General features: G+C 43.9%; 1 protein-coding gene across 3 annotated transcripts in view; it reads left to right on the forward strand.

Annotated features, from left to right (window-relative positions):
- The first annotated feature begins 10,218 nt into the window (after positions 1–10,218).
- FAM3D (FAM3 metabolism regulating signaling molecule D) overlaps positions 10,219–26,693 on the forward strand; it is a 54,868-nt gene continuing 38,393 nt past the window's right edge. The window contains exons 1-2 of one of the 3 annotated variants that reach the window (XM_072598810.1): positions 10,263–10,330; positions 19,449–19,542. The gene's annotated coding sequence lies outside the window, so the exon portion shown is untranslated. Of the gene's footprint in view, positions 10,331–19,448; positions 19,543–23,339; positions 23,555–26,693 lie in introns of those variants that run through there. The other 2 variants (XM_072598808.1, XM_072598811.1) reach the window with 2 other exon arrangements.

A 26,693-nucleotide genomic window follows, 5' to 3' on the forward strand; every position in this document is an offset into this window, starting at 1 on the left:
TAAGGGTTTGCTTCATTTCTGTCTGCCCAGTGCCCAGTATACAGTAGGAACTTAAGAAATGTTTGTTGGATTGATTTATATATGCATATATTAAATTTACATGACATATAAGTATATGTTCCTATATATAATAAATGTGTTTGCATACCTATTTGTCTATATATGGTATATGTATATATGATTTATATTACATAATATGTACTCACTACACATGATCTGTTATATGCACATATTACATTTACAACATATGTACATGTGTATGTGTGAGGCAGCCAGGTAATGCTGTGGATAGAGTACTGGGCTTGGGCTCAGGTAACCCGAGTTCAAATCCAGCCTCAGAAACTTCCTAGCTGTATGACTTTGGGCAAGTCACTTAATCTCTGTGCCACTGAATAAGGAAATGGCAAATGACTCGAGTATCTTTGCAAGAAAATGCCATAGACAGAGTTCCATGGGATCATGAAGACTCAGAAGCAACTGAAACTGACTGCACAACAACAACCATGTATGTGTGTTTGGGTGGGGATGAAAATTTTTTTTAATTTAAAAAATTAAATAAGTAGGGATTAATTTTTTTTTAATTTTAAAAATTTTTTTAAATTAGAAAAAAAATTTTAAACATATAATAAAAGAGACTGAGACAGAGCCCTGAGCCAATGGCACCTTATTAAAGGGCCCATAGTCCCCTCCAATGAAGTGGACCCCAGATCTTCCTCAGGGTCTGAGATGGCCCCTTCTTTCAGAGCCTTCTTTTTATACAGCTTGATACCAGACTTAATAGCTGAACACTCAAGGAGCTATACACAATACAGAATCCCACTGCTTGATAGACTTGCTTTACTGGACAAAAATGATGCTTCAGCGAGAAACGGTATGTCAGCAGGAAGGTCTCGGTTTGGGCAAAGCATGGGACATCTCCACTGACTAAGTGGTCATAAGATGGTCACCTGCTCATGTTGGACAAGAGAGAGGATCCAGAGATACAAAAATAAGTTGGAGAACTTTCCAAGTAATTAAATCACCTCCACCACACTGGGCTTGGTCACCATAACAAGGAAAAACAAGGGTGGAGGGCCTCTGGTAGGCTTCCTATGATTAAGCAGGTGAACTTACAGCTTGCAGCTCACCACTCTGGGGCCTAATATACAGAACTTACAATCATTACCCTATGGAATCATATCCAACTGATCAATACTAATTGGAATAGAGTAGGGGTCCAAATGAATTACTTCTCACATTCATATGTATATGTGTACATATACATGTGTGTGTGTGTATTCATATGTGTATAAACAAACCTATACATATACATGTATGTGTATGTGTGTTGTATGTATATATTCATATATGTGTTCCAATAGAATGGAAGTTTTTTGAAGACAGGGACTGCTTTATTTTTGTTTTTGTATCCCAACACACTGCTTGGCACACAGTAGGCATTTAATCAATGCCCATGTTTGAGTGCTTCTTCCAACGTAAAGTAGGGGCCAGGGAACCCAGGTGAAAGGCAGGAGGTGCATGGGGGTTGGAATGCCCAGTCAAGGCAGAAGGCACTACCCACTAGGAAGCCTAGTCCAGTAAGGTTAGAGAGGATGCAGCTAGATTCCAACCTCACTTCTGGTCTCAAACAAAACACTTGCCTTGTCCCCCAGTTCTCTCATCTATAAAAGAAGAGAGAGTGGACTCCTTGGAGCTCCTGGGTTTCTTCCAGTTCCAACATCTCAGCGTCTAATTCCTGCCCTCCCTAGCTCATGGGGTTGCTGTGAGAATTAAATGAGATAACATATGCCAAAGTGTTTTGAAAGCTATTTTTTAAAAAAAAAATGCTTCCCCCAGGGGAGATGGAACAAGAGTTACTGTTCCGCTGGAAATAAAGAGGAAGCTTAGCTGGTGTCAGAAGGAGGAAAGCTGGACACCTGGGGCTCATAGCTAGCTGGGGCTGGACCTGTTTAATTAAAAAGTGTCCTGGCTACTCACCCATGGCAAATGAGAAAAGCCAAGTATTCTGAAGCTTTCTTCCTGTCCCTGGGAGGTAAGTGAAGCTAGCCTATGCGCCTTCCCTTGGAACAGAGCTTCTTGCTTCAGGGCAGCTGGGTTGGGATCATTTGCCAAACCCTGCCCAGTGGCCCTGGAGAGAACAGAAAAGGAGGGAGAAATAAAAGGAAAACTTAGGCTCCATCCTCTCCTTGTCTGTGGCCTCACCCAAGTCCACGTTTTTACTGGGAGAACCTGAGAATGAGACAGCCCAGCCTCCCCACTGCCCCACCTTCCATAGGAAACTCTTCCTGTTCCCTGACCTCTCCACTGTCACTCACCTCCCAAGGCCTTCTCCCATCAAAATTTCTTAGAGTTAATTTTGTATGTATTCTATATAGGCAGAGAGGCCATAATAAACAATGAGCTGACTTTGGGACCATGTCCCACCTCGGAAATCTATAGCTGGGTAACCCTGGGGAAATCTGTTAACTTTTCAGTGGTCTAGGTCTGTGGAGTCAAATCTAAATAGAAACCAAATAGGGCCACTAAATCATGAGTAAGGCTCCCTCTGAGCTGCATAGTGACTTAGAAATTCACATATTAATATTATCCATGTTTTACTGTATTTTACTTTATCTTGTTAGGTATTTCCCAATTGTATTCAATCTGGTTCTGGTCTTACTCAGGAGTGTTGCAGACCACATGCTGCTGAAAGTTCTGAGATTGACATCTCTGCTTTAGACATCTGTCTAAAACTGTAAATTGTAGAGAAGGCATGGCCCTGAGGGAGGGGAGAGGGAGTTTTGTCTTTGCATCCCTAGTGGTGGGCACCCAGTTGATGCTTAATAAGCATTTCCTTATTGATTGAGAAAAGGGCACCCAGTTGGTGCTTAATAAATGCTTGCTCACTGATTGAGAAAACATAGTTGATCTTAATCGTGATGGGACATCAGAAGCAAGTCAGCATGTCTAATCTACTTTGTACCAACAAAGCTGACTCTGAGCTCCCAGTCATGGGGAGGGGACTCATTGGATACCCAACTTCTATGATTCTATGATGACTTTGCCTCTTCAGCTGGGGTTTACTGGTCTTTCTCCTCGTAAAGTCAAAAGTGCTCTGCCTTCCTGCCCCAAACTTGCTCCACCATTTTGCTTTATTTTATTTTTAACATAAACATCCTCTTCAGAAATGGAACCAGCATTTGCAAATTTCCCTGGAAAATTACTTTTAAACAATCTTCCAATTTATCAAAAGCATTAGGCTGGACACCCAGCTTCTAATGCCAGCTCAGTCACTAACTGGCAACCCAACCTTGGTGTATTACACTCCTTTACGTACAAGTTGTATTTCCCACCTACCAGTAGAATATAAGCTCTTCAAGGGCAGGACTTCTCTTTCCTTTGTATCCCTAGCACCTAGCACAGTGCCTAGCATATAAAAGGGTTTTTATCAAAGGCTTGTTATTGGATTCACTGCCAGCTAGCTCCCTTTGGGGCTGCCAGGGGGCAATCTAGTGCACAAAGTACTGGACCTAGAATCAGAAAGACTCATCTTGCTGAGTTCAAATCTAGCCTGAAACACTTACTAGCTATGTGACTGTGGGCAAGTCACTTAACCCTGTTTGCCTCAGTTTCCTCATCTGTAAAATGAGCTGGAGAAGAAAATGGAAAACCACTCCAATATCTTTGTCAAGAAAACCCCCAATGGGGTCACAAAGAGGTGGACATGACTGAAAAAATGACAAAACGACAACCAGCTTCTTTTACATGAACACTTGTATGTCATCACTGTGGGTCATTGGGTCCATTTCCTCACCTGGTCAGCATTTTGTTAGTCTAGGCATTCTCATAGGAGGAGCTTTGACTTTCTTCCCAAATATGCTCTTTTTAAGACATTCTAATTATACCAATAAAATGACCATACCAGTAACAATTTCAGCTGTTAATAATATAAACTTGGGCAAGTCAATCAACCTGGGTCTTAGTTTTTTCAACTATAAAATAAGGCATTTGGACTACATGGTTTTCAAGGTCCCTTCAATCTCTAAAGTTATTATCCACCATGACTAGAAAGGAGATGGAGATGACAGAGGAAGAAGAGGTAAGAAATGAGATCCTTTCCTGATGTGATAACCCAGAGACCTAGGTCCTTGTCAAGACACTTTTGCTATAAATGGTCAACAGATATGAACACATAGTTTTCAGAAGAAGTCAAAGGTATCAACAGTCATATAAAACACTCTAAATCACTAACAATTAAAGAAATTCAAAATCATACTACTCTAAGGTACCACTTCACATTGATCAGATTGGCTAAAATGACAGAAAAGGAACATGGCACATCCTGGAGGAGGTGAGGAAAAATAGGGACAGTAATGCACTGTTGGTGAAGTTGTGAACTGGTCCAACCATTCTAGAGAACAAATTGGATCTATGCCCAAAGAGCTTTAAAACTGTGCATACCCTTTGACCCAGTGAGAACACTGCTAGATCTGTATCCCAAAGAAATAAAAGAAAAGGGGAAAGGACTCATTTGTACAAAAATATTTATAGCAGCTCTTTTTGTGGTGGCAAAGAATTGAAAATTAAGGGGATGCCCATTAACTAGGGTTGTTGTTATTGTGTTTATCCTTTGTTTTCAAAGAGGAATATGACATCAAAACAATGACATGACTTGCAGTTGACTTTGATTTGAGTGAGGGAGGGCTGTGCAAGCTCACCAGCCTCACTTTCTTCTCCTGGGTCCAGTGGCCTGATATTCATCAGAATGACCAGAGATGGCCCAGAATGCAATGTGAGACCCGGGCCCTTTCAGGCTAAGGCCTTATAGCATTCACTTTGAGTGAGATACACCCATTCAATGAATAGGCTTCTTTAAGTAGCTGCTCAAGGGATGGCTGAATAAGTGTGGTATACAATTGTGATGGAACATAATTGTGCTATAAGAAATGATGATCAGAATGTTTCAGAAAAAACCTGGAAAGACTTACATGAACTGATGCACAGTGAAATGAGCAGAATCGGGGGAACATTGTATACAGTAACAGTAATATTGTACAGTGATCAGCCGTGAACGACTTAGCTATTCTCAGCAATACACTGATCCAAGACAACTCCAAAGGACTCATGATGAAAATGTTCTCTGGCTCCAGATAGAGAACTGATCATTTCTGGGAGCAGATCAAAACATCCTTTTTTAAGCATTATCTTTCTTGTTTGGGGGTGGGAGGAAACATGGCTAAAGCAGAAATATCTCATTTGTTGCCTTCTCAATGAATGGGGGAGAAGCTGTAGTGAGGGAAAGAATTGGGAACTCAAATTTTTTAAAAAATGAATGTTAAAAAACAAAAGACATTTTTACAAATAAGCTTTGAGTTACTTATATCCTACAAATACTAACTTCTCATCTACAAAATGATAAGGTTAGTAAGAAAAAGCATGGCAAATCTGAAATCAGAGGAAAGGATTTGAATTCTCCATACTTCACTACCTATGTGACCTCAGGCAAATTATCTAACCTCCCTGGGCTCCATTTTCATGATCTGTAAAATGAGAGGATTAGATGAGGTCAGCAGCTCTCAACGTGGGATCCACAGATCTGTGGGAGTTCCCAATGCCCTCCGACGAGGTCCTTGAGGTCAAAACTATTTCCATAATATGATAAAGAAGTTATTTGCCTATTAAGATACTCCTTTTTTTCCATCTACATATCTGTGAGTCTGGGTTTTCTTCACATATTTCAACCAAAATAACCACACAACAGACTGAATGCAGAATTCAGCTGTCCTCTCTGTTAAGCTAAACATGAAAGAGATTTTTTTTAATATTCAAAACAATGCCACTTTTTTGTTGTTTAAGAAAATAGAGGGTTTTTTTTATTTTAAAATGTTATGATAACACATAATAAGTTTGTTATTATTTTAAATGAGCAAATAAATATTTTTATCAGTTTTAATTTCTAACATGGTAAATATCTATAGATATAATCCACAAAACAAAATTATTTCTAGACGTGTAAAGGGGTCCTGAGACCAAAAATTTGGCAAACCATTCGGTTCGATGATTTCTAATGTCCTTCCCAGGTCTGAATCTGTTCTTACTTGGGTGATTCTCTCTCCTTCATCAAAGTCAACAGCAACCCCAGGGAAATTCCATCAGGGAAATAGGTCCTCCCTTCCTCTGGCCCCTTCCCTGCTCACTATCCTCTATAGCTCAGACGCTGACTCAGAGAGTCTGTTCCCCTCTACCCATCCATCCAGTGGACAAAGGGGGAAAGGTTCTTGATGGGCTGCCCTCTGAGTCCTGTGACCTGGAAGGCTGAGGAGAGAAAGGATGACTGGGGTGGAGGATGTCACTCAGAGCGAAGCAGGAGGAAGAGCAAACGCAAACACACAAAACACACAACCATACAACACAGATTCCCAAACACAAACACAAATACATATAAATTCATACATACAGAAACAAATACACGCACATGCACATACACATTCACACAGGCAGACACACATACAGAGAGAGATACATCTATACACATGCACAAATACACACATTCACAAACACAGACATAAGCACAAACGCATACATACAGACATATACACAAACATAAACACATATACATACCTTCATACAGACATGCATACACACACACACACACACACACACACACACACACACACACCTTTCTGACAGCCAGCCGCAGGTGTTTGTAATTAGGGTCCCTGAATCCAGCAGCCCTCCCCCACTGCAGAGTGCCCAAGGGTCCCCCACACCGAGGTGCTCCTTTATTGAACAGAGCCTCTTATCACCGGCAGCTAAACAAACTAATAGGAAGATTATTTCCCCCGAGTGGAGTGGTTTCTGATTTAGAACATCTCATTCCAAGTGAAATTCAGAGCTGCTGAAATCAACTTCTTCCATATCTGATTTTTAAAAATGCCCAAGTGGTAGCTGTGCAGGTGGACATGTAGGTGCCCTCTGACACATATACCTGGCATATGATGGGCACATGTGGGCACAAGCAAGAACAGTGCAGTGCGTTATGTAATCATCAGCTGTATTAGGACCCACAGAGTGCCCAGAACCAGAGAGGTGATGACCCCACTGTACTCCAGCCCCATCAGGCCAGATCTGGTCCTCTCCAGAAACCACAGTTTTGGAAGGACATCAATGAGCTGGAGATCCATCAGAGAAGAGTCATTAAGGTTAGGAGGGTCTCAAGTTCATGCCATTTGAGGATCCATTGATGGAAAGGAGGGTGTTTAAACTAGAAAAGAGAAGACTTCAAGGAGGGAGGACTGGGGGAATGGCAGAGCTCTCTTCAGGTATTTGAAGGGCCATCAGATGGAATTTGAAACGAGTAATAGTCATAAAACTAGCTGACCTTTATATAGGTCAGCTTACCTGGCTTACTATTGCCAGACACTGGGTAAGTGCTTCACCAACATTCTTTTACCCCCTCACCAACTCTGGGAGACAGGCGTTATTGTTACCACCATATCACAGCTGAAGAAACTTAGAATTTAACTGACTTAATATGAACAGTATTTATATAGCGCTTACCATATATCAGATATTGTGTTAAGTGCTTTACAATTATCTCATCTGACCTTCACAACAACACTGGGAGGGAGATGCCATGGCTATTTCCATTTTACAGATGAGGAAACTGAGACAAACAGAAGTTGCATGACTTGCCAAAGGTCACATGGCTAGTAAGCATTCAAGGCTGGATCTGAACTTAGATCTTTTCCTTACTCCAGACCCAGTGCTCTATCCACTGCACCACCTAGCAATGTCTTATGACTTTTTCTACTTGACTCCAGAAGACGGAACTGAGAAACAATGAGCCAAGTAAGGAAAAGAATGATGGACAGGAGACTTGGAGGCATCTGGATGAGTGAAGAAGGTTAGAGGTTGAATTTGTGGAGGAAATGTCTAGCAAAATTGGACTGGGAGCTCCATATCGCCAGGGCCAGTGAAGAAGTTGGTGCTTAAAAACTCATTGGCTGACTGAGAAAATGAAGAAAACTGGAAGGAGAGTCGTCTCAGATACTGGGTGGGAATCTTCGTGTGGGTTGTAACAGAAGACACACCAAGAACAATTAAAGAAAGTTTAAAATTATTAGGAGGATAACGAACCTGGAAAGGCTCCCTAAAGGCAAAGAGAAGTAGCAAAAAGGCAAGGCAAGGTAGGTCAAGGAGAACAAGTAGCTGGTTGCTTTCATAAACTGATATATTGGATTGGCAGGTGTGGCAAATTGTCTATAAAAAGTTTTAACTTTTAAAATTTTAAAATTGGTTGTAAGAAAAAGGTTTAACCAGGTATTTAGGGTGGAGGGGTGAACGCCCACATGTAGTTCAAGAAACAAGACTGAAAATCTCAATCATGAAGCGGAAGGCAGACTTGATCCAGTGCCTAGCCTCCCCCCAAGGTGAATCCTCCTCCAGGAGGTGGCCGAAGGGATCTAGGAGCACATCTCCCCATTCTACATTGTTAGGGAAGATGGGGGGTGGGGGTGGGGAGAGGATTCTAAATAAAGTGGAAGCAAGGTTTCAACAGGGACAGGAAATGCTGAGGTGGAAGGAGGGGAGATGACCCTTGTTAGGATGATGTAAATGTGAAAGGACCATAGAGACGGCAGCATTTAGGGTGATGGATTTTTAGCTAGAAGAGACCTTCGTTTTATAAATGAGGTCTTGGGAAATGGCACAATTCATCCAAAGTCATAGAGGTAGCAGATGGTAAGGCCAGGATCTAACCCCCAGGCCGCCGAGAGATCTGGTACTCTTTGGATGGCCCTGTACAGTGAGAAGAGCACTAGTGTCAGAGGGAGAGCACTGGGTTCAAATTCTACCCATGCTAATTAGTAGGAAGTGCTTCTATCCCCTCACAAACATCTCGTTTTAATCTCTACAACAACTCTGGAAGGAAAATTCTATTAGCCCCATTTTGCCGAAATTCGCTACTTTCAATCCATGTGATCTCGGGCAAGTCATGTGACCAGCCTCTTTGGCCATCAGTCTTTTCATCTACAAAATGAGATGGGGGGTCCAGGGGAACAATGGTGGGCTGGACAGGTGGAGAGGAACTGGACTAGGCAGCCTCTGCTTTCCTCTAGCTCTAAAACCAAAGGCTCTGACTCCAAATCCGACTCCTGTTCTCAGTTCTCTGCTCTGATTGATTGGTAAAAGGAGTGGTGAATAGTGTTTACTGAAGCAGGCGGTGAAGACCCGGGCTCCAGTACCACCTTTGGAGCCTACTGACAATGTGACCTTCAGTATCTCAACCTCTCAGGGCTTCCTCAGATGATCATTGGCAGAGAAGGCGCCAACCTGCACTGATAGAAGGAATGCCCCACACCAGGGATGGCCCTTCTCTGTATCCCTTATGAACCACAAGCTAATTAACCCATCTTTTTTTAGGAGAAGGGGGCAGAGGAGCCAAGGCTCACCAGGGGGTGCTGAGGTGTGATATAAGTATTTCACCTCCCAATTTCTATTGGGATTTTTTACCTGGGGGGTCCCAGCGGTGCAGCAGCATCCCAGTCCCTCCCAGGAGGAAGGCTCATCCAGTGCTGCTCTGCAACCACCCAGTAGCAAGGGCGAGGCTAGCCCTCCTCCCTGGACTGTTTGCAGACACCCACACCCAGGAAAACCCACCCAGGGATGGAAACTACAATTAAACAGGGGAAGGGGTGGGTGTCTACAAATGTTCCACCTGCTGCTGGAATCCTGACCACTCTTGACACAAGGCTGGGCTTCCCCTGGGAAGAGGGACGCTGGGCCAGGGGGAAGTGGGCACTGTGTGTGTGTGTGTGTGTGTGTGTGTGTGTGTGTGTGTGTGTGTGTGTGTGTGTGTGTGTGTGTGTGTGTGTGTGTGTGTGTGCTAGGAACCTGGGAGACAGGCACTGTCTGTCCTCAAGTTTACATGTGAGTTGGGGAGGAAGCAAAATCCATCCAAACGACCATTTTCCCTTGGTTCAAGCCCAGGCTTGAACTAAGAATCGTCCCTGATTCCTCAGAGGGGTTTTGCCTGGAGAAATTTTGCAGGCACCAAAGGACTGATTTCCAAGCACCCTTTAGACTCCTGTGGCCACAGCACATGAAGATTTCTGCTAGTTGGCAGAGTTCTTTACTTGGGAGACACCCAGATCTAACTTCCTTGTTCCTTGTGCCCGCCTCTTGACTGTTCTGTAAATGTATGTCAACAGTGGGAGGGAATGCTTTCAGGGCAAGTTGCTGGAATGTCTTTAAACCACAGGGGAGCCTCCTCCACCTGCAGTTGTCCAGGAACCCAACCCAGGACATGTGCTCAGAGCCCCGGGAGCTCCAGAGGAGGCCAGTCTAGAAGGTACGTTGGGGCACCCACTAAGGTGGGCCTCCTTTTTACAGGTGGGGAGAAATTCAGTCCTTTCCTCCTCCTGGGACCTGCCATTTAACGAGGGGTCTTTGACCCTTCGGATTGTTGTCAAGATCAAGGGACCCAAAGCACGTTCCCAACATGGGTTCAGCCCCATGAGATTTTGCACCTGCACTGGATTAGTGGTTCTTATGAGTATCAGTTCTAGTGGGAAAGAAGGGAAAATGAGGTATGTATGGGAGACAAGGGTGGAGAGACAGACAGACAAAGAGAAGGCAGAAGAAACAAGAACCCAGACACAGAGAGAATGAGAAAAAACAAAGGGGAGACTAAGGCTTCTCAGATGAAGGACTCTTGTGGGTGACACCCCCTCTTCCCCACCCCACCCCCATGTAAATTTAAGACAAAAGGCATCAAAGCCAACATGAAGAAAGGGAGACAGAGTCAGGGATACCCAAGGGGGCACAGCTGGAGCCAAGATTCTCTTGAGTTCAAGGCCAACACCGACCCCGCCACTAAGGTCAGGCTGTCTCCTCTGATAGACCGGGGGCTGCTCTGGGGGCCTCCAGCCACAGCACCTTGCATACAAGAAGGGCCTAATTAATGCTCAGTTAGATTGAATTGGGTCAAACTTTGGCTTGTGTCTATTGTTCTTCTCAAGAAGGACTCCATCTTCAGACCCAGATTGCCCTAATTATTGGCACAAGTTCCAGGGCATATTGGTCTAATTACTGGCATTTGTTGGCTTGGATTCGTATCAAGAGATTCAGTGATCCCTCTAGGATCAGTATGATCCCCATACTATCCCATGGGCAGTCAGGACTTGAACCCAGGTCTTCCTGACTTCCTGATCTGCTCTCTAACCATTATACTATACTTCCCTTATATTCCTTATGGTTAATTAGCAGTGGGGTGGGGAGGGGGAACAACCCAAGTCAACCTAATTTCCAGCCCAGTGTCCATTTACCTGTAGTATTTTCATCTTGAAGCCCCATCGTATTTATATTATATATAGTTGGTATCACGCCTGCCCACTAGACAGTGTCTCAACCCATCAACAAGATCAACATGACATGGATAGAGTGCTGGGCCTGGAATAGGAAGACCTGAATTCAAATCTGGCTTCAGACACTCACTAGCTATGTGACCCTGGGTGAGTCTTTGTTAATGTACTATCTGCCTCAGTTTCCTCAGCTATAAAATGGGGATATCAAAAACATCAACCCATCGTTGTAAGGATCAAGTGAGCTGTTATTCATAAAGTTCTTCACAAATCAGAGAGAGAGAGAGAATATAAACAAAGTGATTTTTTGGAGGAGGAGACACTGGAAGTGGAGGGGGGGGGCAGGGAGTGCAGAGGAAATTCAGGAAAGGCTTGGAATTCTAAGGGGCAGAAGTGAGGAAGGAGTGCGCTCCAGCCATGGAGGCAGCTTGGGCAAATGCTCCTTCCTATGCTGCTTCTTGGTTCCACCTCCTGCTTGGTCAAAGAATGCTTTCTCTTTGTCTGGAAACTTAGGAACCTCTTCTTTCTCCAGCACACATGATCCAATTCTCCCAACACCATTGCTACCTCCAAAGAGGTCCTCTAGTGTGCTCCCCCTCATTTTACAGAAGAGGAAACTGAGACCCAGAGAGGTTCATAGGATCATAGAGCTGGAGCTAGAAAGGGCTCTGGGGGCCATTGAGTCCAACTCTCTTGTTTTACAGCTGAGGAAACTGAGGCAAAGACTAATTAAATAACCTTCCAGAGACACATGGAGAGTGGAACAACCAGGATCTAAGCCCCCAGGTCCTCTGATTGGGCAGTCAGCACCCTTTCCACCATGCCCCATTCCCTTCCTCCTTTTTAGCCTTGCTGAGCTGACCAGCTCCTTTCTGGTCAAAGCCTAGCCTGTCAAAATAAATTATGGGAAGGAGCCATTAAGCTGAGATCCTATTAGTTCATTCTAAGCCAGTCCTACCCTGCTGCTCCTCAACAAATAGTAACTTTTCACTACGTTCTTGAGCAAAAAGCCCATGCCTTGTCGTAGAAGTCCTGGGCAAGTCGTGATTTCAGCAACATACTGACCTGTAACTGAGTAGGTAAGTCAGTCCTGGGGAGGGGGTTGGAGGCCCTGAGCAGTGCGGAGACTTTCCCTAACAGCACAGTTAGTAACATTTAGAGGCAGGATCTGATCCCATACTTTCCTGCCTCCAAGTCCAGCTGTCTCTCATTGAAGCATTTATGAAATGCCTACTGTGTGCCAAAGGCTGTGTTAAGATCTGGGGTTACTTAGTACGGACTGGTGCTCCCTCTCAGACAACTGGTTATTTCTGGGGGGGTCACTGACTTGGATCCCAAGCCCTCTGGGCCTTGGCCGAATTCTTCAGGAGCTGCTGGAGCCAAACAGCCAAAGGCTAGACTTTCGATGTGCGTGAGTCTAGGCCAGCCAGTTTCTTATCATGGGAACTTAGTGGAAGGAGACATTAAAAGCCATGCGATCTAAATCCTTCATTTTACAGTTGAGGAAACTGAGGGAGCCCAGAGAGGCTGTGATGTGACCAAGGTCACACAGGTCATTGAATGGACTGAATCCAGTCAATCCTCCAATTAAGTGGAGGGATGGATCTTGAGCTCCAGACTTGGTAAATGGGCTTTCTCAACAGGTAGTTGCTTCTATACTTTGAAATGTCTCTGGACCCTGGGACTGAGCTTGGATGTCCTTCCAGGGATTAATCAGAGGCTGTTCTGGCAGGAACCCTAACACCAGGGATTGTGGAGACGGGCTGATAAGCTATTAATGTTCTTCCTGTATAATGAGCTTTTCTGATCATTTATTTTGGTCAAAGCCATCATCAAGAAAGACAATGTGACCTTCATAAGCAGAAAAACTTGAATTCAAGTCCTGATTCGGACACATATCGTCTATGATGGCATGCCCAGATCAAATCACTCGACTAGTTGTTGCTCTCAGCAACTCCCTAAAGTTATGGTGTAAAGGAGATGTGGACCAGAGTCAGCAGAGAGAAATTTCCTCCCTCACCTGGGAACAATGAAATCCCAGGGTGGTCCCAAGCTCAGGAATCTGTGATTCTTTGTTATTCTGTGGGACCCAATTCTATCCTCCCCAGGCCAAGGGACTGTCTACACCAGCAGTGATGATGATGGTGATGGTGATGATGGTGATGATGGTGATGATGGTGATGGTGATGATGGTGATGATGATGGTGATGATGGTGATGATGGTGATGGTGGTTATGATGATGATGATGATGATGACAACAATAGTAGTAATAATAAAGAAATAATGGCAAATATTTATGTAACACCTACCATGATCTCACTCGGTCCTCACAGCAACCTGGGAAGAAGATGCTATAATTATCCGCATCTTTAATTTGAGGAAACTGAGGTTAAGTGACTTGCCCAGGGTCTTGCAGTTAGTTAAGTATCTGAAGTTGGATTTGAACGCATGTCTTTTTGATGTGAATCCCAGTTCTCTAACCACTGAGCCACCTAGTCCTCCAGTGTTTCAAAGATGGGTGTACATCACAACCCAAACAAGTCCGGCCAGCCAGGTTGTTTTCACCCATCCCCAATCACTGAGATTCCATCATGTATCCTCAATGCCGTGAGAATGGGTCCAGGGCCCAGCCCATGCCTTTCAACCTCCCAGCATGGTGTCTGTGGGGCATGGCTATGCCATGCTTAGGGAGAGGCAATCAAAAGACCAAAGAAGTGATTGTAGTCTCAATAGGAGTCAGTATGGTGACAGAACAGCCACAAGAGCCAGGGAAATCTTGAGTTACATTGGGCATCTGAGGGTAACAGTCCCTCCAGACTCTCACCTGGTCAGCCACATCTCCAGTACTGAATTCAGATCAAACCATCTCCACCCTCCCCAGCCATCCTCGTCCTCTCCCCACATGAACCCCCTGAGCTTGTTATCAAGGGGTCAGCTTTGGCCTTCCCCTAACCAGGAACTGGTCATCTCCACAACCTACTGAGTGCACCCCCATCCCTATCCCACGTAGCCTCTGTATGTTGTCTCTCCTCCTTAGATGGCAACCTGTCTTTCTGGCTTATATTTTTATCTCCAGTACTTGGCCCAGAGACAACATTTAGATATTTTGTTATCATGTCATAGCTGGATAGAGAAGGGTCTTGGGTTCAAGTCAGAGGAGATGGTGAGCTCCTTAACAGCAGGGACTGTCTTTCGTGTCTTTTTTATATCCCCAGGGCTTAGCAAAGAGCCTGGCACACAATAGACCTTAATAAATGTTTGTTGATTGATTACTGATTAATTGATAGAATGAGAATTGATGGAAGAAACTAGAGGTGTTTAGCCTGGAGAAAAGATTGGGGAGGTGCAAGGTGAAAGTTCTCATCAAATATCGGTATTCTAAAACTCTTTGTTTAGTTACAAGTTAGAGGAAAATTTGATGCTGTTGTCCATTACATAAATTTTGTCCTTTGTCAAAGGCTCCCTCCTATGCCTTTCTTTTAAGACTAGCCCTCTAATGAACCCTCAATAAACTGCTGACTTCGTGGTGAACACCTCCATCTTGGATAATCAGAGGGGCCTAAAACTTAGCTCTCTCTTGTGGGAAGAAATAACCTCACTTGATCTGGACTGTATTTCTTCATAATTTAACCTGGCATACAGTGAATGATTTACACAGGGAAGACTGATCCAATCTTTTCTGAGTCAATCTGTCCAGACAACCTGGATGGAGGGTTGCTCCTCTGGGTAATCTCACTAATCAGGTTAGACTCCGTCCTTCTCAAGTATCAAAACTATTGATCCCCTAATTAAGCAGGACTAATCACTGGTCAGATAGAAATGATTTGTGTCCTGAAGGGTCCTTTGGGGACAATTTACCGGTTGCAACCAACTCCAGGAATGGACCTATAGAAATATAAGCTGGGAAGGAGGGGAGAGGGAAATAAAGGGGGAAGGAGGAGGTGGTTTCTGAAAAGCTGTTTAATTGGCCATTTTGATTTTTCCTTTCTTCTATCTGACTGGTTCAGCATGTACCCTGCTTCTTTGTCCAAAGCACACTGCCTACACACCTTCCCTCCTTCCTGAGGAGTAAGGGGAAGGAGAGGTTGGACATTAAGGAAGTTCTGAGGTCATCCAAAAGAGGTAGAGATTATAAAACTGCCCACTGACTACAGAATCCAAAGGTCAGAGAAGATAGAATCAGTCTAGAAAATCCTACTGGTTACTCCAAAAGTGAATGTAGGTTTGTTTCCTGAATGCCAACACACCTGAACAGTGGGGTCTCCCATGGATTTCTGGCAATTTGAAGACAAGTAATAGGAGACCAAAGATTTAGAGTTAGAAGGGAATGTGAGGTCACCTATGTCAACCTTGCACAGCCCTCCCTCACTCAAAACCAAGGCAAGTGCAAGTCATGTGGTCATCCCTCTGACGTCATGTCATCATTCCTCTGATGTCATGGTTTTCTTCAAAAAATAAGGATGAACACAGACAGACAGACAGACAGGCCAATGCCATCTCTTTAGCAATGAGGAAAGTCCAACCCTCTTCACTTTACAAAGAGGGAACTGAGAGCCAAAGAGAGATTAAATGACTTAGAATCCTAGATTTAGAACTGGAGGAGATCTTAGATACCCCAATCCTAATCCTAGTCCAACTCCCTCATTTTACAGATGAGGAAACTAAGGCCCAGAAAGATTAAAAGTGACTTGCCTCTAGTCACCCAAATGACCAACTTGCAAGTGGCCCATCCAGCTTTTGAACTTGGGTCCTCTGACTTCAGAGCCAGCCGGCTCTTTCTATTTACTTGCCCTCCCTCACTCAAAACAGAGTCAAGTGCAAGTCACGTCATTATTTCTCCGATGGCACGGTCTTCTTCGGCAATGAAGGACGAACACACACACCCCTACTTGCCCAAACTTACACAGGGAGTTAGCAGCAGGAGCAAGATTTGAACCCACACCCTCTAGCTCTCAGTCCCAAACTCATTCCATGGCACAGTGATATATTAGAGAGAAACCAATGGTCCCCAATTACAGCATGTGCTGAAATTAGAAGTAGCTTGAAAAAAGGAAATTTTGATAAATTCCTAGGTGGTCACACCATAATGAGTCACTAACGGGAACCAGAATGTCTGGGGGATACATTGCCAAGCCAGTGTGATAATGTGGGAATGAGGAAAGAGCAACCTCAGTGTGCCCACATTGCAGATAATCCTTGAAATTCTCCTAGTTTTGTTCACTGCTTGAACCCAGATGCTCGGGCCCTACAGGTTCCCACTGGCACTACAGGCCACTTTCTAGCTGTGTGGCCTTGGGCAAATCACCTGACTTCTCAAATGAGGTAACATATGAAGAGCTTTGGAAACTTTAAAGGCTTTATTTGTATACAGATAATGATATATGTATGTGTAATATATGTACGTATAATTGTTTACTATCTGCTCTTCTATGTGTATCATATTGTATAAAATATATTTTAGTGTATAGTCAATATAACTATATTACCTAGAATATATTTTTATTGTGTCTATAATACATTTATATTGTATTCAATGTAATTGTATTATAGACAATATTGCTTACAATAATACATGTATATATGTGTGTATATACACATACATGTGTTTTATAACAATTATATAAAGAAAATTTTATATAATCCTAATAATTTTATATGTATAATTATTATTGCTAAGACCTAGGTTCCAGTTCTACCTCTGACACAGACTTAACTTCTCAGTTCTCTAAGACCATTTTTTACTGGTGATCATCTGCACTGACAAAGTGAATTTTCTCTTCAAGGAGTTCCTAATACAAAGTACAACAATCACAAATCTAGTTCTTTTATTCTATGCCAACCACTGTGGCTACAGAGACCAAAGTCTGTCCTCAAAGCGCTTACATTCTATCCACCAAAGATGGATGTCAAATCCAGCCCAGTGGGAGGGATGGTCTAAGAGAAGTCCTTACCTGCTAGGGCTGCCTTGGTCAGTTGCTCCTTAAGGGAGGTCAGAAACAGGGTTGAGACTTTGACCTTTATCTCTTTCTTCTTACCATTACTTATGGTTGCATAGCCTAGCCAGTCTGCCCCCACCCACCTGATTGAACTTCGAAGTCCTCATTTGTGTTTGCTTTGTATTTGCTTACTTGTCTGCATGCTGTATCTCTTCCCCACCGCACTCTAGTGAACTCCTTGGTCAATTGATTGCAAAAAGTACTCAGCTTTTCTGCACCATCTCCCTAAGCCAAAACAACTGCTAATGGCTTTCCTCCTTTCTCTTGGGTGCCGCTCCCCACCCTCAGACCCTTTTTCTCCTTTTTGATCAATCAATAATAATTGATTAAGCCCCCACTGTGAGCCAGGCTCTGAGGATCTATTTCTCCTTAGCTCCTAGTTCCGGGCACCTATCACCATAACCATTTCTTAGAGTTGACCTTTTGTTGTACCCAGATACTCAAATAGAAGAGAATAGATAAGGAACAGATTCCCCAGCATGCTCCTCCCCAGGACAGATATATCAGCTCCCAAAGAGTGGTCAACAAGACAACTCAGGGGCCAAAAATACAGATGTGAACCTAGGTCTCCTTCCAGTGATATAGATTAATATTGAATATGATGGAATGAATGGGACGCTGAGCTTGGAGTCAGCAAGACTTGAGTTCCAATCCTGCCTCAGACATCTACTAGCAGAAGACTGGTGTGCAACAGATGCCTCCACTTTCTTTCCTCTCACTCTCTTCTTCCCTCTTATAATTTGGCTTGGGACCTTATCATTCCACTGAAACTGCTTTCTCCAAACTACCCAGTGTTTCCTTAGTTGCTACATCCAATGGCCTTTTCTCCTCCTTGATCTCTTGGCAGCCTTTGTCACTATAGATCACCTTCTCCTCCTTCATATTCCTTTCTCTAAGGTTTTTCAGGACACCTCTGACGAGGTAGCCTCTGACACTATAGATCACCTTCTTCTTCTTCATACTCCCATCTCTAGGGGTTGTTAGGACACTTCTGGGTAGGCGGCCCTGAAGTCCCTTTCATCTCTGAGATTCTATGGGGTTTTGATCTAGGAGGGATTTCCTAGGGGGCAACCACCCTCAGGTTCCTGCATCTCTCCTGAACGAAGGCAGATGTCTCTCATCTGTGGCCCCTCTATTCTGCCCAATAATCTGTTCAGAGCCCCAAGTCTAGAGAGCACATAAAGCCCAATAAATAAAACCAGAAATGGACATCAGCCAAATAATAGGTTTTATTTGGAGCTAATTCAGAAATAAATGCCAGCTCAACCCATCACTGGAGGCTAAGCCTTATTGACTATTGGTTTATTGGTGGATTAATCTCTGTGTGTATTGGGTAGCGCCATCAATGATGGCCTATAAATATTCAGAGTTTACGAGGCAGAATGTTTAGGGGACCTGGTTCCTTTGATTACCTCAGCTGATTACAACAACTGCTGAACAAATCACTTGGGATTCTGGGGCAGCTTATGGGAAAAAATTCTTTGCACACTTATGGTGGGGTCCCTGCCAAGGTCTTGTGCTTTCTACTGTTTAGTCTCTTGCACTAGTAAACACCAGAGTAAGGTCCAGCCAAGATCTAGAGCCTTAATCAGAGTGGACCAAGATGGCCTTAGTGTCTGGGTTCCCAGGAGTCTGCTCAGCCTGCATTGGAAAACACATCAATCCAAAGGGCCATGTGTCTACGGAAGAAGGGCCGTCTCCTTAAACAGGATTCCTTCCCCTCTGCAGAATGAGGTTCAGGGACTCTTTGGAAAGGTGGCAGGCCCCCTGAAGCCCTTTAGAGAAAGGAAGGGGCTGCCTAGGCAGCAGGACTATTGCCCTCCCCTTTTTCTTCATAGCAAACTGACTCTAAGTCAGAACACCAAGAGGAAGCTAGGCTTCAGTCAGGTGAGATCAGTCCTTTGTATGAAACCACTGAGCTTTATTACTTAAAGCCAAGCATATTGTGAAGGGAGACACTGTGTGTACTGCAAATGAATGAAAAAATACTAAGCCATGAGAGGCCTATTGTTAATGCGAAAGCCCTCTCCTATGCAGGTAGCACAAAGAAAGGAGGATGTGTCTGTCTCGGATTGGTTCTCCCTAGCCAACTCTTGTGCCACCTTTTAGGCAAGGCCTTTCCAGATGGCCAGAAGGGGAAGAGAGGTGCTGGAATTGAGGTCAGGCAGATTGTCTCATGTGAGCCTCACAATGACCTTGGAAGGTAAGTGCTGTTATTATTACCGTTTTACAGATGAGGAAACTGAGGCAAACAGCACTTACGGTCTGCCCAGGGTCACATAGCTAGTGTCCAAGGTGGAAAGTGAGCTCAGATCTTCCTGATTCCAGGTCAAATACTACCTATTTGCCTCCAGCTATTTTAGTTATTATTATTACATGATAATAAGTAACTTCTTATAATACAATGACATAAAAACTGGTAATAATGGAGGTGTGATTAATAATAATAACCTGAGGCACATTGAGATAGAGTTGAGACTTAAGTTTCCTAACTCCATCTTTTTTCCCTGCTGTATCACTCTGATCCTCATTGGCCAAACAGAATCCGAAAGAGTCAGTCATCAGGTTATAAATAATTTAGATCTAAAAGGGACTAAGAAAGTTGTCAAACTCAAATAGAAATAGATTCTTGTGGGCAGAATATTGACTTGGAAGATCACAAATTAACATTAACTATGTTGTATTATATTTTTATTTTATTAAGCATTTCCCAAATACATTTCAATCTGGTTCAGACTACACTCAGGAATAATTAATAAGAAGGCAATTGTACTGTTTTCCTCTATCATAGTCAGCCCACATCTGGAATTCCATGTCTATTTCTGAGTGTCATGCCTTGGGAAGGACATTGGTGTTCTAAAGAGGATGACCAAGATGGGACAGGGTCTCCAAGGTTTCTTATATAATGAAATGGTTGAAGGAGATAGGGATGTTTAGCTTGGAGAATAGGACAAGGGTGGGGGTGAGCACATGGTAGCTATCCTAAAGCATTTGTAAGACTATCTCATGGAGGAAAGGTTAGACTTCTTCTCTGGGGCCCCAGAGGAGAAACCACAAAGAAACTAACTTCAGCTGTGATCAGTTAGAGCTATCCCCAAGTAGAATCAGCTGCAAGAAGAGGCAAGGAGGGGTTTTTCCCCTCACTGGAGACTTTTGAGGGGAAAGCTGAAAATTCACATTTTTTGGAGACATATCAGAGAGGATTTGTGGTCAATTATGGGGATAAATGAGTGGCCACTGAGGTTCTGTCCAGCGCTGATATTCAGTGCCCCAGGACACAGAGGTCATGGTCATCAAGACCTTGGCATCAATAAGGGGGACAACATTTAAGATTAAATCATCCAAAGCAGATGAGTCATCAAAGAAGAGCTGGAGAAGGGTGTGGATTGAGTCGTATTTGTAGACATTCCTGCTGGGATGAGGGAGTTGGCCAGCTGCACATATCTAATTGTCTTCCTAGGCAGTCAATATTGGTTAGGGTTCTGGTAATTAACAATCAGTCCCTGTTTCTTCAATATTTCTAGGAAATTTTCTTACCTGATTTCCTGAAATATAATGGTCCCAATATTTCCATGTTCCCTGTTATAGGGAATTCCAATAATACTCCACATAAGTCCTCTCCTGGTTCTAGCCTCTACACCCATCATTTTGCCATGCCCATATTTAAAATCCTTTTCCAGTTGGGTAATTATCTAGCCATTTTTTCCTTACTTACTCCATCACCTGTTTATTTGGGGGTTCTTTAAGCCTATTGCTTTATCTATATTCTCCAAGTATGTTTCTGAACTGCTGAGTCCTATCACTATCTTGCTCTATATTGCCCAAATCTCTGTTGGCTCTTTTGTCATTTTCTTACAACATTATTTTTGAGATTTCATTTTTTCCTTGCATTCTCGCAGTGTGGAAGTTACCTATTTGTTGGGTCCTGTGGTTCTGCCTGTGTTGTTGGAGTATATATTTTTCTTCAGCTATTCGGACCTCTGTTTTCTTTTAGTTCTTCACATTCTTTTTCATTGTACTGTAACTCCTCCTCTTGGTTCATTTCTTGGAGTGTGTATTTTCTCATATGAAACCAATTCCCTCTTGAGGATTTCCTGGAGCTTTGTTCCCTCTCTGGCATTTCCCTCACTGTGTTTAGCGGGATGTAGTGGACTGAGATTCTCTTGCATTCTCTTTCTCATTCTGCCCTCCACCCAGAACTTAGGACAGATGACAGTTATCTCAGACAGTGGCATACAAGTCTCCTCTGCTCTTGTATTACTCATTCTCTCCTTATCATTTATGTACTTAATTTTAGTACAACTCTCTAATTTTATAGATACATAGATTAAGACTCAGAAAGGGGCCTTACCCAAAGAACTCTTACCCAAGATCATACACTCAGCCCTGAGCTGACTAGAGCCCTCATCTTGACCAGGGCCATATGACAGGTCCTTCAATCGACCCAGGATCAAGCCCCTTCCTTCAAGACAGGTTTTGCTTTGGAAAAATGTGATCATATTGGCGGGTGAAAAAGACTGTGAACAAGCCTTTGATCTCCAGAAGGAGTAGAAAGCTATTCTGTCCAGAAACTGATAAGCATTTATGGAGGGCCCAGTATTCATTCATTACACAAACATTTATAGAGCACCTACCATGTGCAAAGGCCCCTTCTCTGGTAAACACCAAGATCAATACAAAGTGGAATAAATCATGGTCCCTGCTCTCAAAGAGGTGAAGGATTAGCATGTAAACAAGAAAGGCGACAATGATATCATACTAGACTTAGAGTCAGGAAGATCTGGTTCAAGTCCTGCCTCAGATAGTTACTAACTGTATGACCTTGGGCAAGTCATTTAACCTCTCTTTGCCTGAGAGACAGCTAGGGGGCTCTGCAGACTCACTGGATAGAATCCCGGACCTGGAGTCAGGAAAACCTGAGTTAAAATCTGGCCTCAGACCTGAGCTGTGTGATGCTGGAGAAGTCATATAAGCTCTGCCTGCCTCCGTTTCCTCACCTGGAAAATGGGGATAATATTAACACCTCCCTCTCAGGGTTGTTGTGAGGATCAAATGAGATGATAATTGTGAAGTGCTTAGCACAGTGCCTGATACAAAGTAGGAGCTATATAAATGTGTGTTCCCTTCCTCTTCCCCTCCCTTTATTTACACACACACACACACACACACACACACACACACACACCACTTTAGAGTTTGCAAAGCACTTATTTCAGTCTTTCAGTGACCCTGTGAGGGAGGACCAATAGGTATTTTTGCCCCATTTTACAGATTGGAAAACTGAGGCCCAGAGGGGTGTCATCAAATCAACTCTTTAAGCCTTAATCAGTTGCTGGAGGAATACTGCCCCATGAAAGGGAGAAAGAGAGAGATCCTGGAAGCCAAGGACGTGACTGTACCACCATACTCTCCTGTAGTCTCACCCTGGCCCCCCCAAATACGGTGCTACTTTGCCTTAGGAGATAAGTGAAAAAACTCCAAATCCAAGAAGTCTATGTGTGGGCTCAGGCCCATCTCACTTCTTCCAGGGCAGGCGTCGAATGTAGGAAGGTACATACCTGTGCACAGGTGCATCCCCTTATCGCATCCGAAGTTCCTTGAGGAGCGGGACCTTACTCCCCAGGGCTAAGTGTAGGACCTTCCCCGCCACGCCCACCATGCCCCTAAGCTACCCCATCCCCACCCCAACCTGCATCCGGCCAACATCTTCTGATCAGGAGCAGAGTCCAGACTGACAAGCCCCAGCTCTTCTGGCCCCACCCAAAGGAAATATGACAGGCCCTGAATTCTTTACCTAATGATTTACAACGTGAATAATAGGTTATGTAAACCAATCGGAGGAAAAGCGGAACAAAAATGTGGCAGGTTTGGGGGAGCTGCCTAGAGGATGTCTGACCCCACCCTGCTCCCCATAGGTCTCACCCCCAACCTGGAGTTGCATTGGTGGAAGGAACTGGGGCGAGGGGGAGGGGGACATGAGGGCATCGTGCTTCTGCTCAAGAATCACTAGGCTGGATGGCTGAACTCCTGAAGATAAGGGCCTCCCTCCTCAGGACATGATGTACTGGTGACTGGCTGAGGAGGGAGGAAGGGAGGGAGAAAAGGAGGGAGGGGCTAAGCTGTTGGAAGGTCTTTCCGGACTGTTCTGGGGCTGTACCCCCTCCAGAGAAAGCTAGGGAGCTCCCCAATCTCTACCCTTCAGCCAGTTCCAAAAGGTGAGACGCCAGCCAAGGTAAAGGGCTCCTCTCTCTTTGTCTGTCCCTGGGCCCCTTTCCCTCACTCCCATCTCCTCATCGGATGCAGATCTGAATGGACAAAGGCGTGATGTTCGGCAGTGTCCCATAATGCCCCCTTTCTTCTGCCTCAGAGAAGCCCCTACTTTCTATCAAGCACAAGTCTGGTGGGCCCCCTTCTACCCAAGCCTTTCCTGACCCCTCCCCACTTCCATCTAGTTAGTAGCACTCACTACCTCTTTAAATTACTTTCTATTAATTTGACACTTACTACGTGAGTGATGTTGGGCAGCTGATTTCTTCATCTGAGGAAACCAGAGACTCGGAGAGAGGGGAAATCACTTGCCCCAATCACCCGGATAGTAAGGGGATTTCAGAGAACACTTCCAGCTCTAGAACTCTGGAGTCTTCATTTATGTTTGCTCTGTATTTACTTACTAGTCTTCATGCTGTACCTCTCCCCCTTTGTACCCCAACTCCTTGAGGACAGGGTCAGCTGGTGTCCTCAGAACCCTGCTCATTCGCTAGTAGGAAAAGATATGACAAAAATCCCCCCTCCTTGGGTTGTCAGGAAGATCATATGAGATAACGTGTAGTTGGATCAGTTGATAAATATTTGTTAAGTTCCTAGTATGTGCCAGGCACTCTGCTAAGTCTTGAGACCATCCTTGACCTCAAGGAGTTCACAATCTAATGTAGCACTCTTTTCAAACTTTAAAATGTTTTATAAACAGTAGACATGCAGAAAGTGTACAAAGCAAATACAAGTTAAACTCAGGGTGCTTGGAGAGGGGAAATGAGGGTTCTTTGTGTCCTGATTCCAATAATTATTAGACAGGAAGTTAATGATAAGGCACTGGAGAAAACAGCAGATTTTGACTTTGCCATTCATTAGCTGTATTATCTTGGCTAAGTCCCTTAACTTCTCTGGGATGAATTAGATGGTGTCTACATTCTCTTTCAGGTCTAAATTTGTAATTCTGTGATTATCACTAAGCCTTGGTTCCTTCCTTTGTAAAATGGGTATCATCATTATTTCACTCCCTACCTCATCCTTTCACAAACCTTGGGAGTTATTCTTACGTAAGAAAGAAGGAGCAGAAAGAAGAGATTTTGGAACTTGCTTCTCATTCTCCAGCTCAGTTCTCCATCTTTTTTAATAAGCCCAATGGGAACAAATGTGGGTTCAGTCTTGCCTCTAACGCAAGGCTGAGAAAAAGATCTTCATGGCTCTTCAGATGTACTCGTATCCCTGGATAGTGGCTGCTCAGGCCCTGCTGAGGTTACTTGAGCTTGTCACCTAAATATAAAGTCCATCTAACATGCAGATGGAGGGATAGCATAATTGGACCTTCCATGAAAATTCTATTTCTCCAGGAGGCTCGATTTGGGTGTCCCATTTTCTCCTTACACTTTTCCCTCTCATGAGGTCCTGGATTCCTTTAGAATTCTAGTGACTTGGGACTAGAAAAATCAAGGCACAAGGGCCCCAGGGCCCTTCTGGAGAGAAACTTTAATTAGTTCATCAGGCTTCAGTGGAGTTCAGAACATAGCTTAGCAGGTGGCCCCAACCTGGCCAAGACAGCAGGTGGGAGAACAGGACAGAACTGTGGATGTTCTGAGTGGCTGAGTCGGGGTCGTGGCTCCGGGGTTCATTCCTTACCATCGTTATAAATTTGTCTAGAGCCAGGGTGTGCCCCTCTACCCTCCCTCCTCCAGTGATTTTTAAGAGGGGATGTAGGGAGGGGTTGCGGGCTAACTCAGACAAGCGAGGCTCCCGAGCTGGGTTTTCTCATGGTTCTCTAGTTAAGAGCTGAATTGAGAGGTCAAGTCTAATCAGTAAGCATTTAGTAAGCCTACTATGTGCTAGGTACTGTGCTCAGCTCTGGAGATGCAAAGGGAAGAAGTAAAAGACACTTCCTGCCCTCAGGGAGCTTATTGTCTAATGCAAGCAACAAGCAAATCAACAACCTATAGGACGGGGTGTTTGTGCAGGATATATTGGAGACTGGCTCAGATTCGCCCTGACGTGTATGAGTCGTGTGATCTTGGACAATGGGAAGGTTTGGGGGGTTTGGTGCTGGAAGGGACCTTAGAGTTCACTTGGCCCAAGTCCCCTCGTTTTACAGGTGAGGAAACTCAGGTTCACAGAGCTTCAGTGATGTGTCCCAGCTAAGACATTCCCTCTCATGAGTTTTCTCATGAGGAATATGAAGGTGATATCTTCATAGGCTGCCTGAAGATTTGTCATTCTGATGCCTAAATAAATAGTAAGAACCACAAATTCAAATGGTCTTGACCTTGCATCCTAAAGTTTACTAAGTACATCACTTTGGGAGGGAGAAGTAAGCTGTGTACCTGGGGGCCGACTCTCCTCCTGTCCCTGTTTTTCCTCCAAGAACACAGCTGGTTCAACATGCTGTTTTCAAAGGTGTTTTGATTTTCATTGTGGGCTCAAATGAGGTACTGTACATGATGCACTTCACAAATTTTAAGGTGCTTGATCAATACCATTTGGTTTTATGGTTGGTATTATTTATTTGGGCATCAGAACAATAAATCTGCAGGTAGGTTGTGAAGATATTACCTTCATATTCATGATGAGGAACTATTTGCTAAGTTCATATTAAAAAAAAAAACAACTCTGGAGGTCAACGCTATAGACATTATTGTACCCACTTTACAGATGAGGAAATGGAGGGTGAGAGAAGCTATGTGACTTGCCCAGGGTCACACAGTTAGTCAGTATGACAGATAAGATTTAAACCTAGGTCTTCCTGACTTCAGGACCAGCTCTCCATCCACTGTACAGTGCAAAGTACTGAGTAAATCAGGGATTCTTAACCTGGGTGATGAATACTCCTCCTCCTCCCTGAGGGGATGCATGGATAGATTTCAGGGGATCTAGGATAAACTTCAAAGGGAAACCAATTACATCTTCATTTTCACTCACCTCTAAATAAAATTTATCATTTCCTTCGATTATGAATTAAAGACCAAAACCTTATTCTGCAAAGGGGTCCTCAGGTTTCACCAGATTGCCAAAAGTTTACAAATATAAAGAAGGTTAAGAACTCCTGGAGCATGGGCACCTAGGTGACTCAGTGGATAGGATGCTGAC

This window comes from Notamacropus eugenii, chromosome 3 (genome assembly GCF_028372415.1).
Source record: "Notamacropus eugenii isolate mMacEug1 chromosome 3, mMacEug1.pri_v2, whole genome shotgun sequence".
Classification (NCBI taxonomy): domain Eukaryota; kingdom Metazoa; phylum Chordata; class Mammalia; order Diprotodontia; family Macropodidae; genus Notamacropus; species Notamacropus eugenii.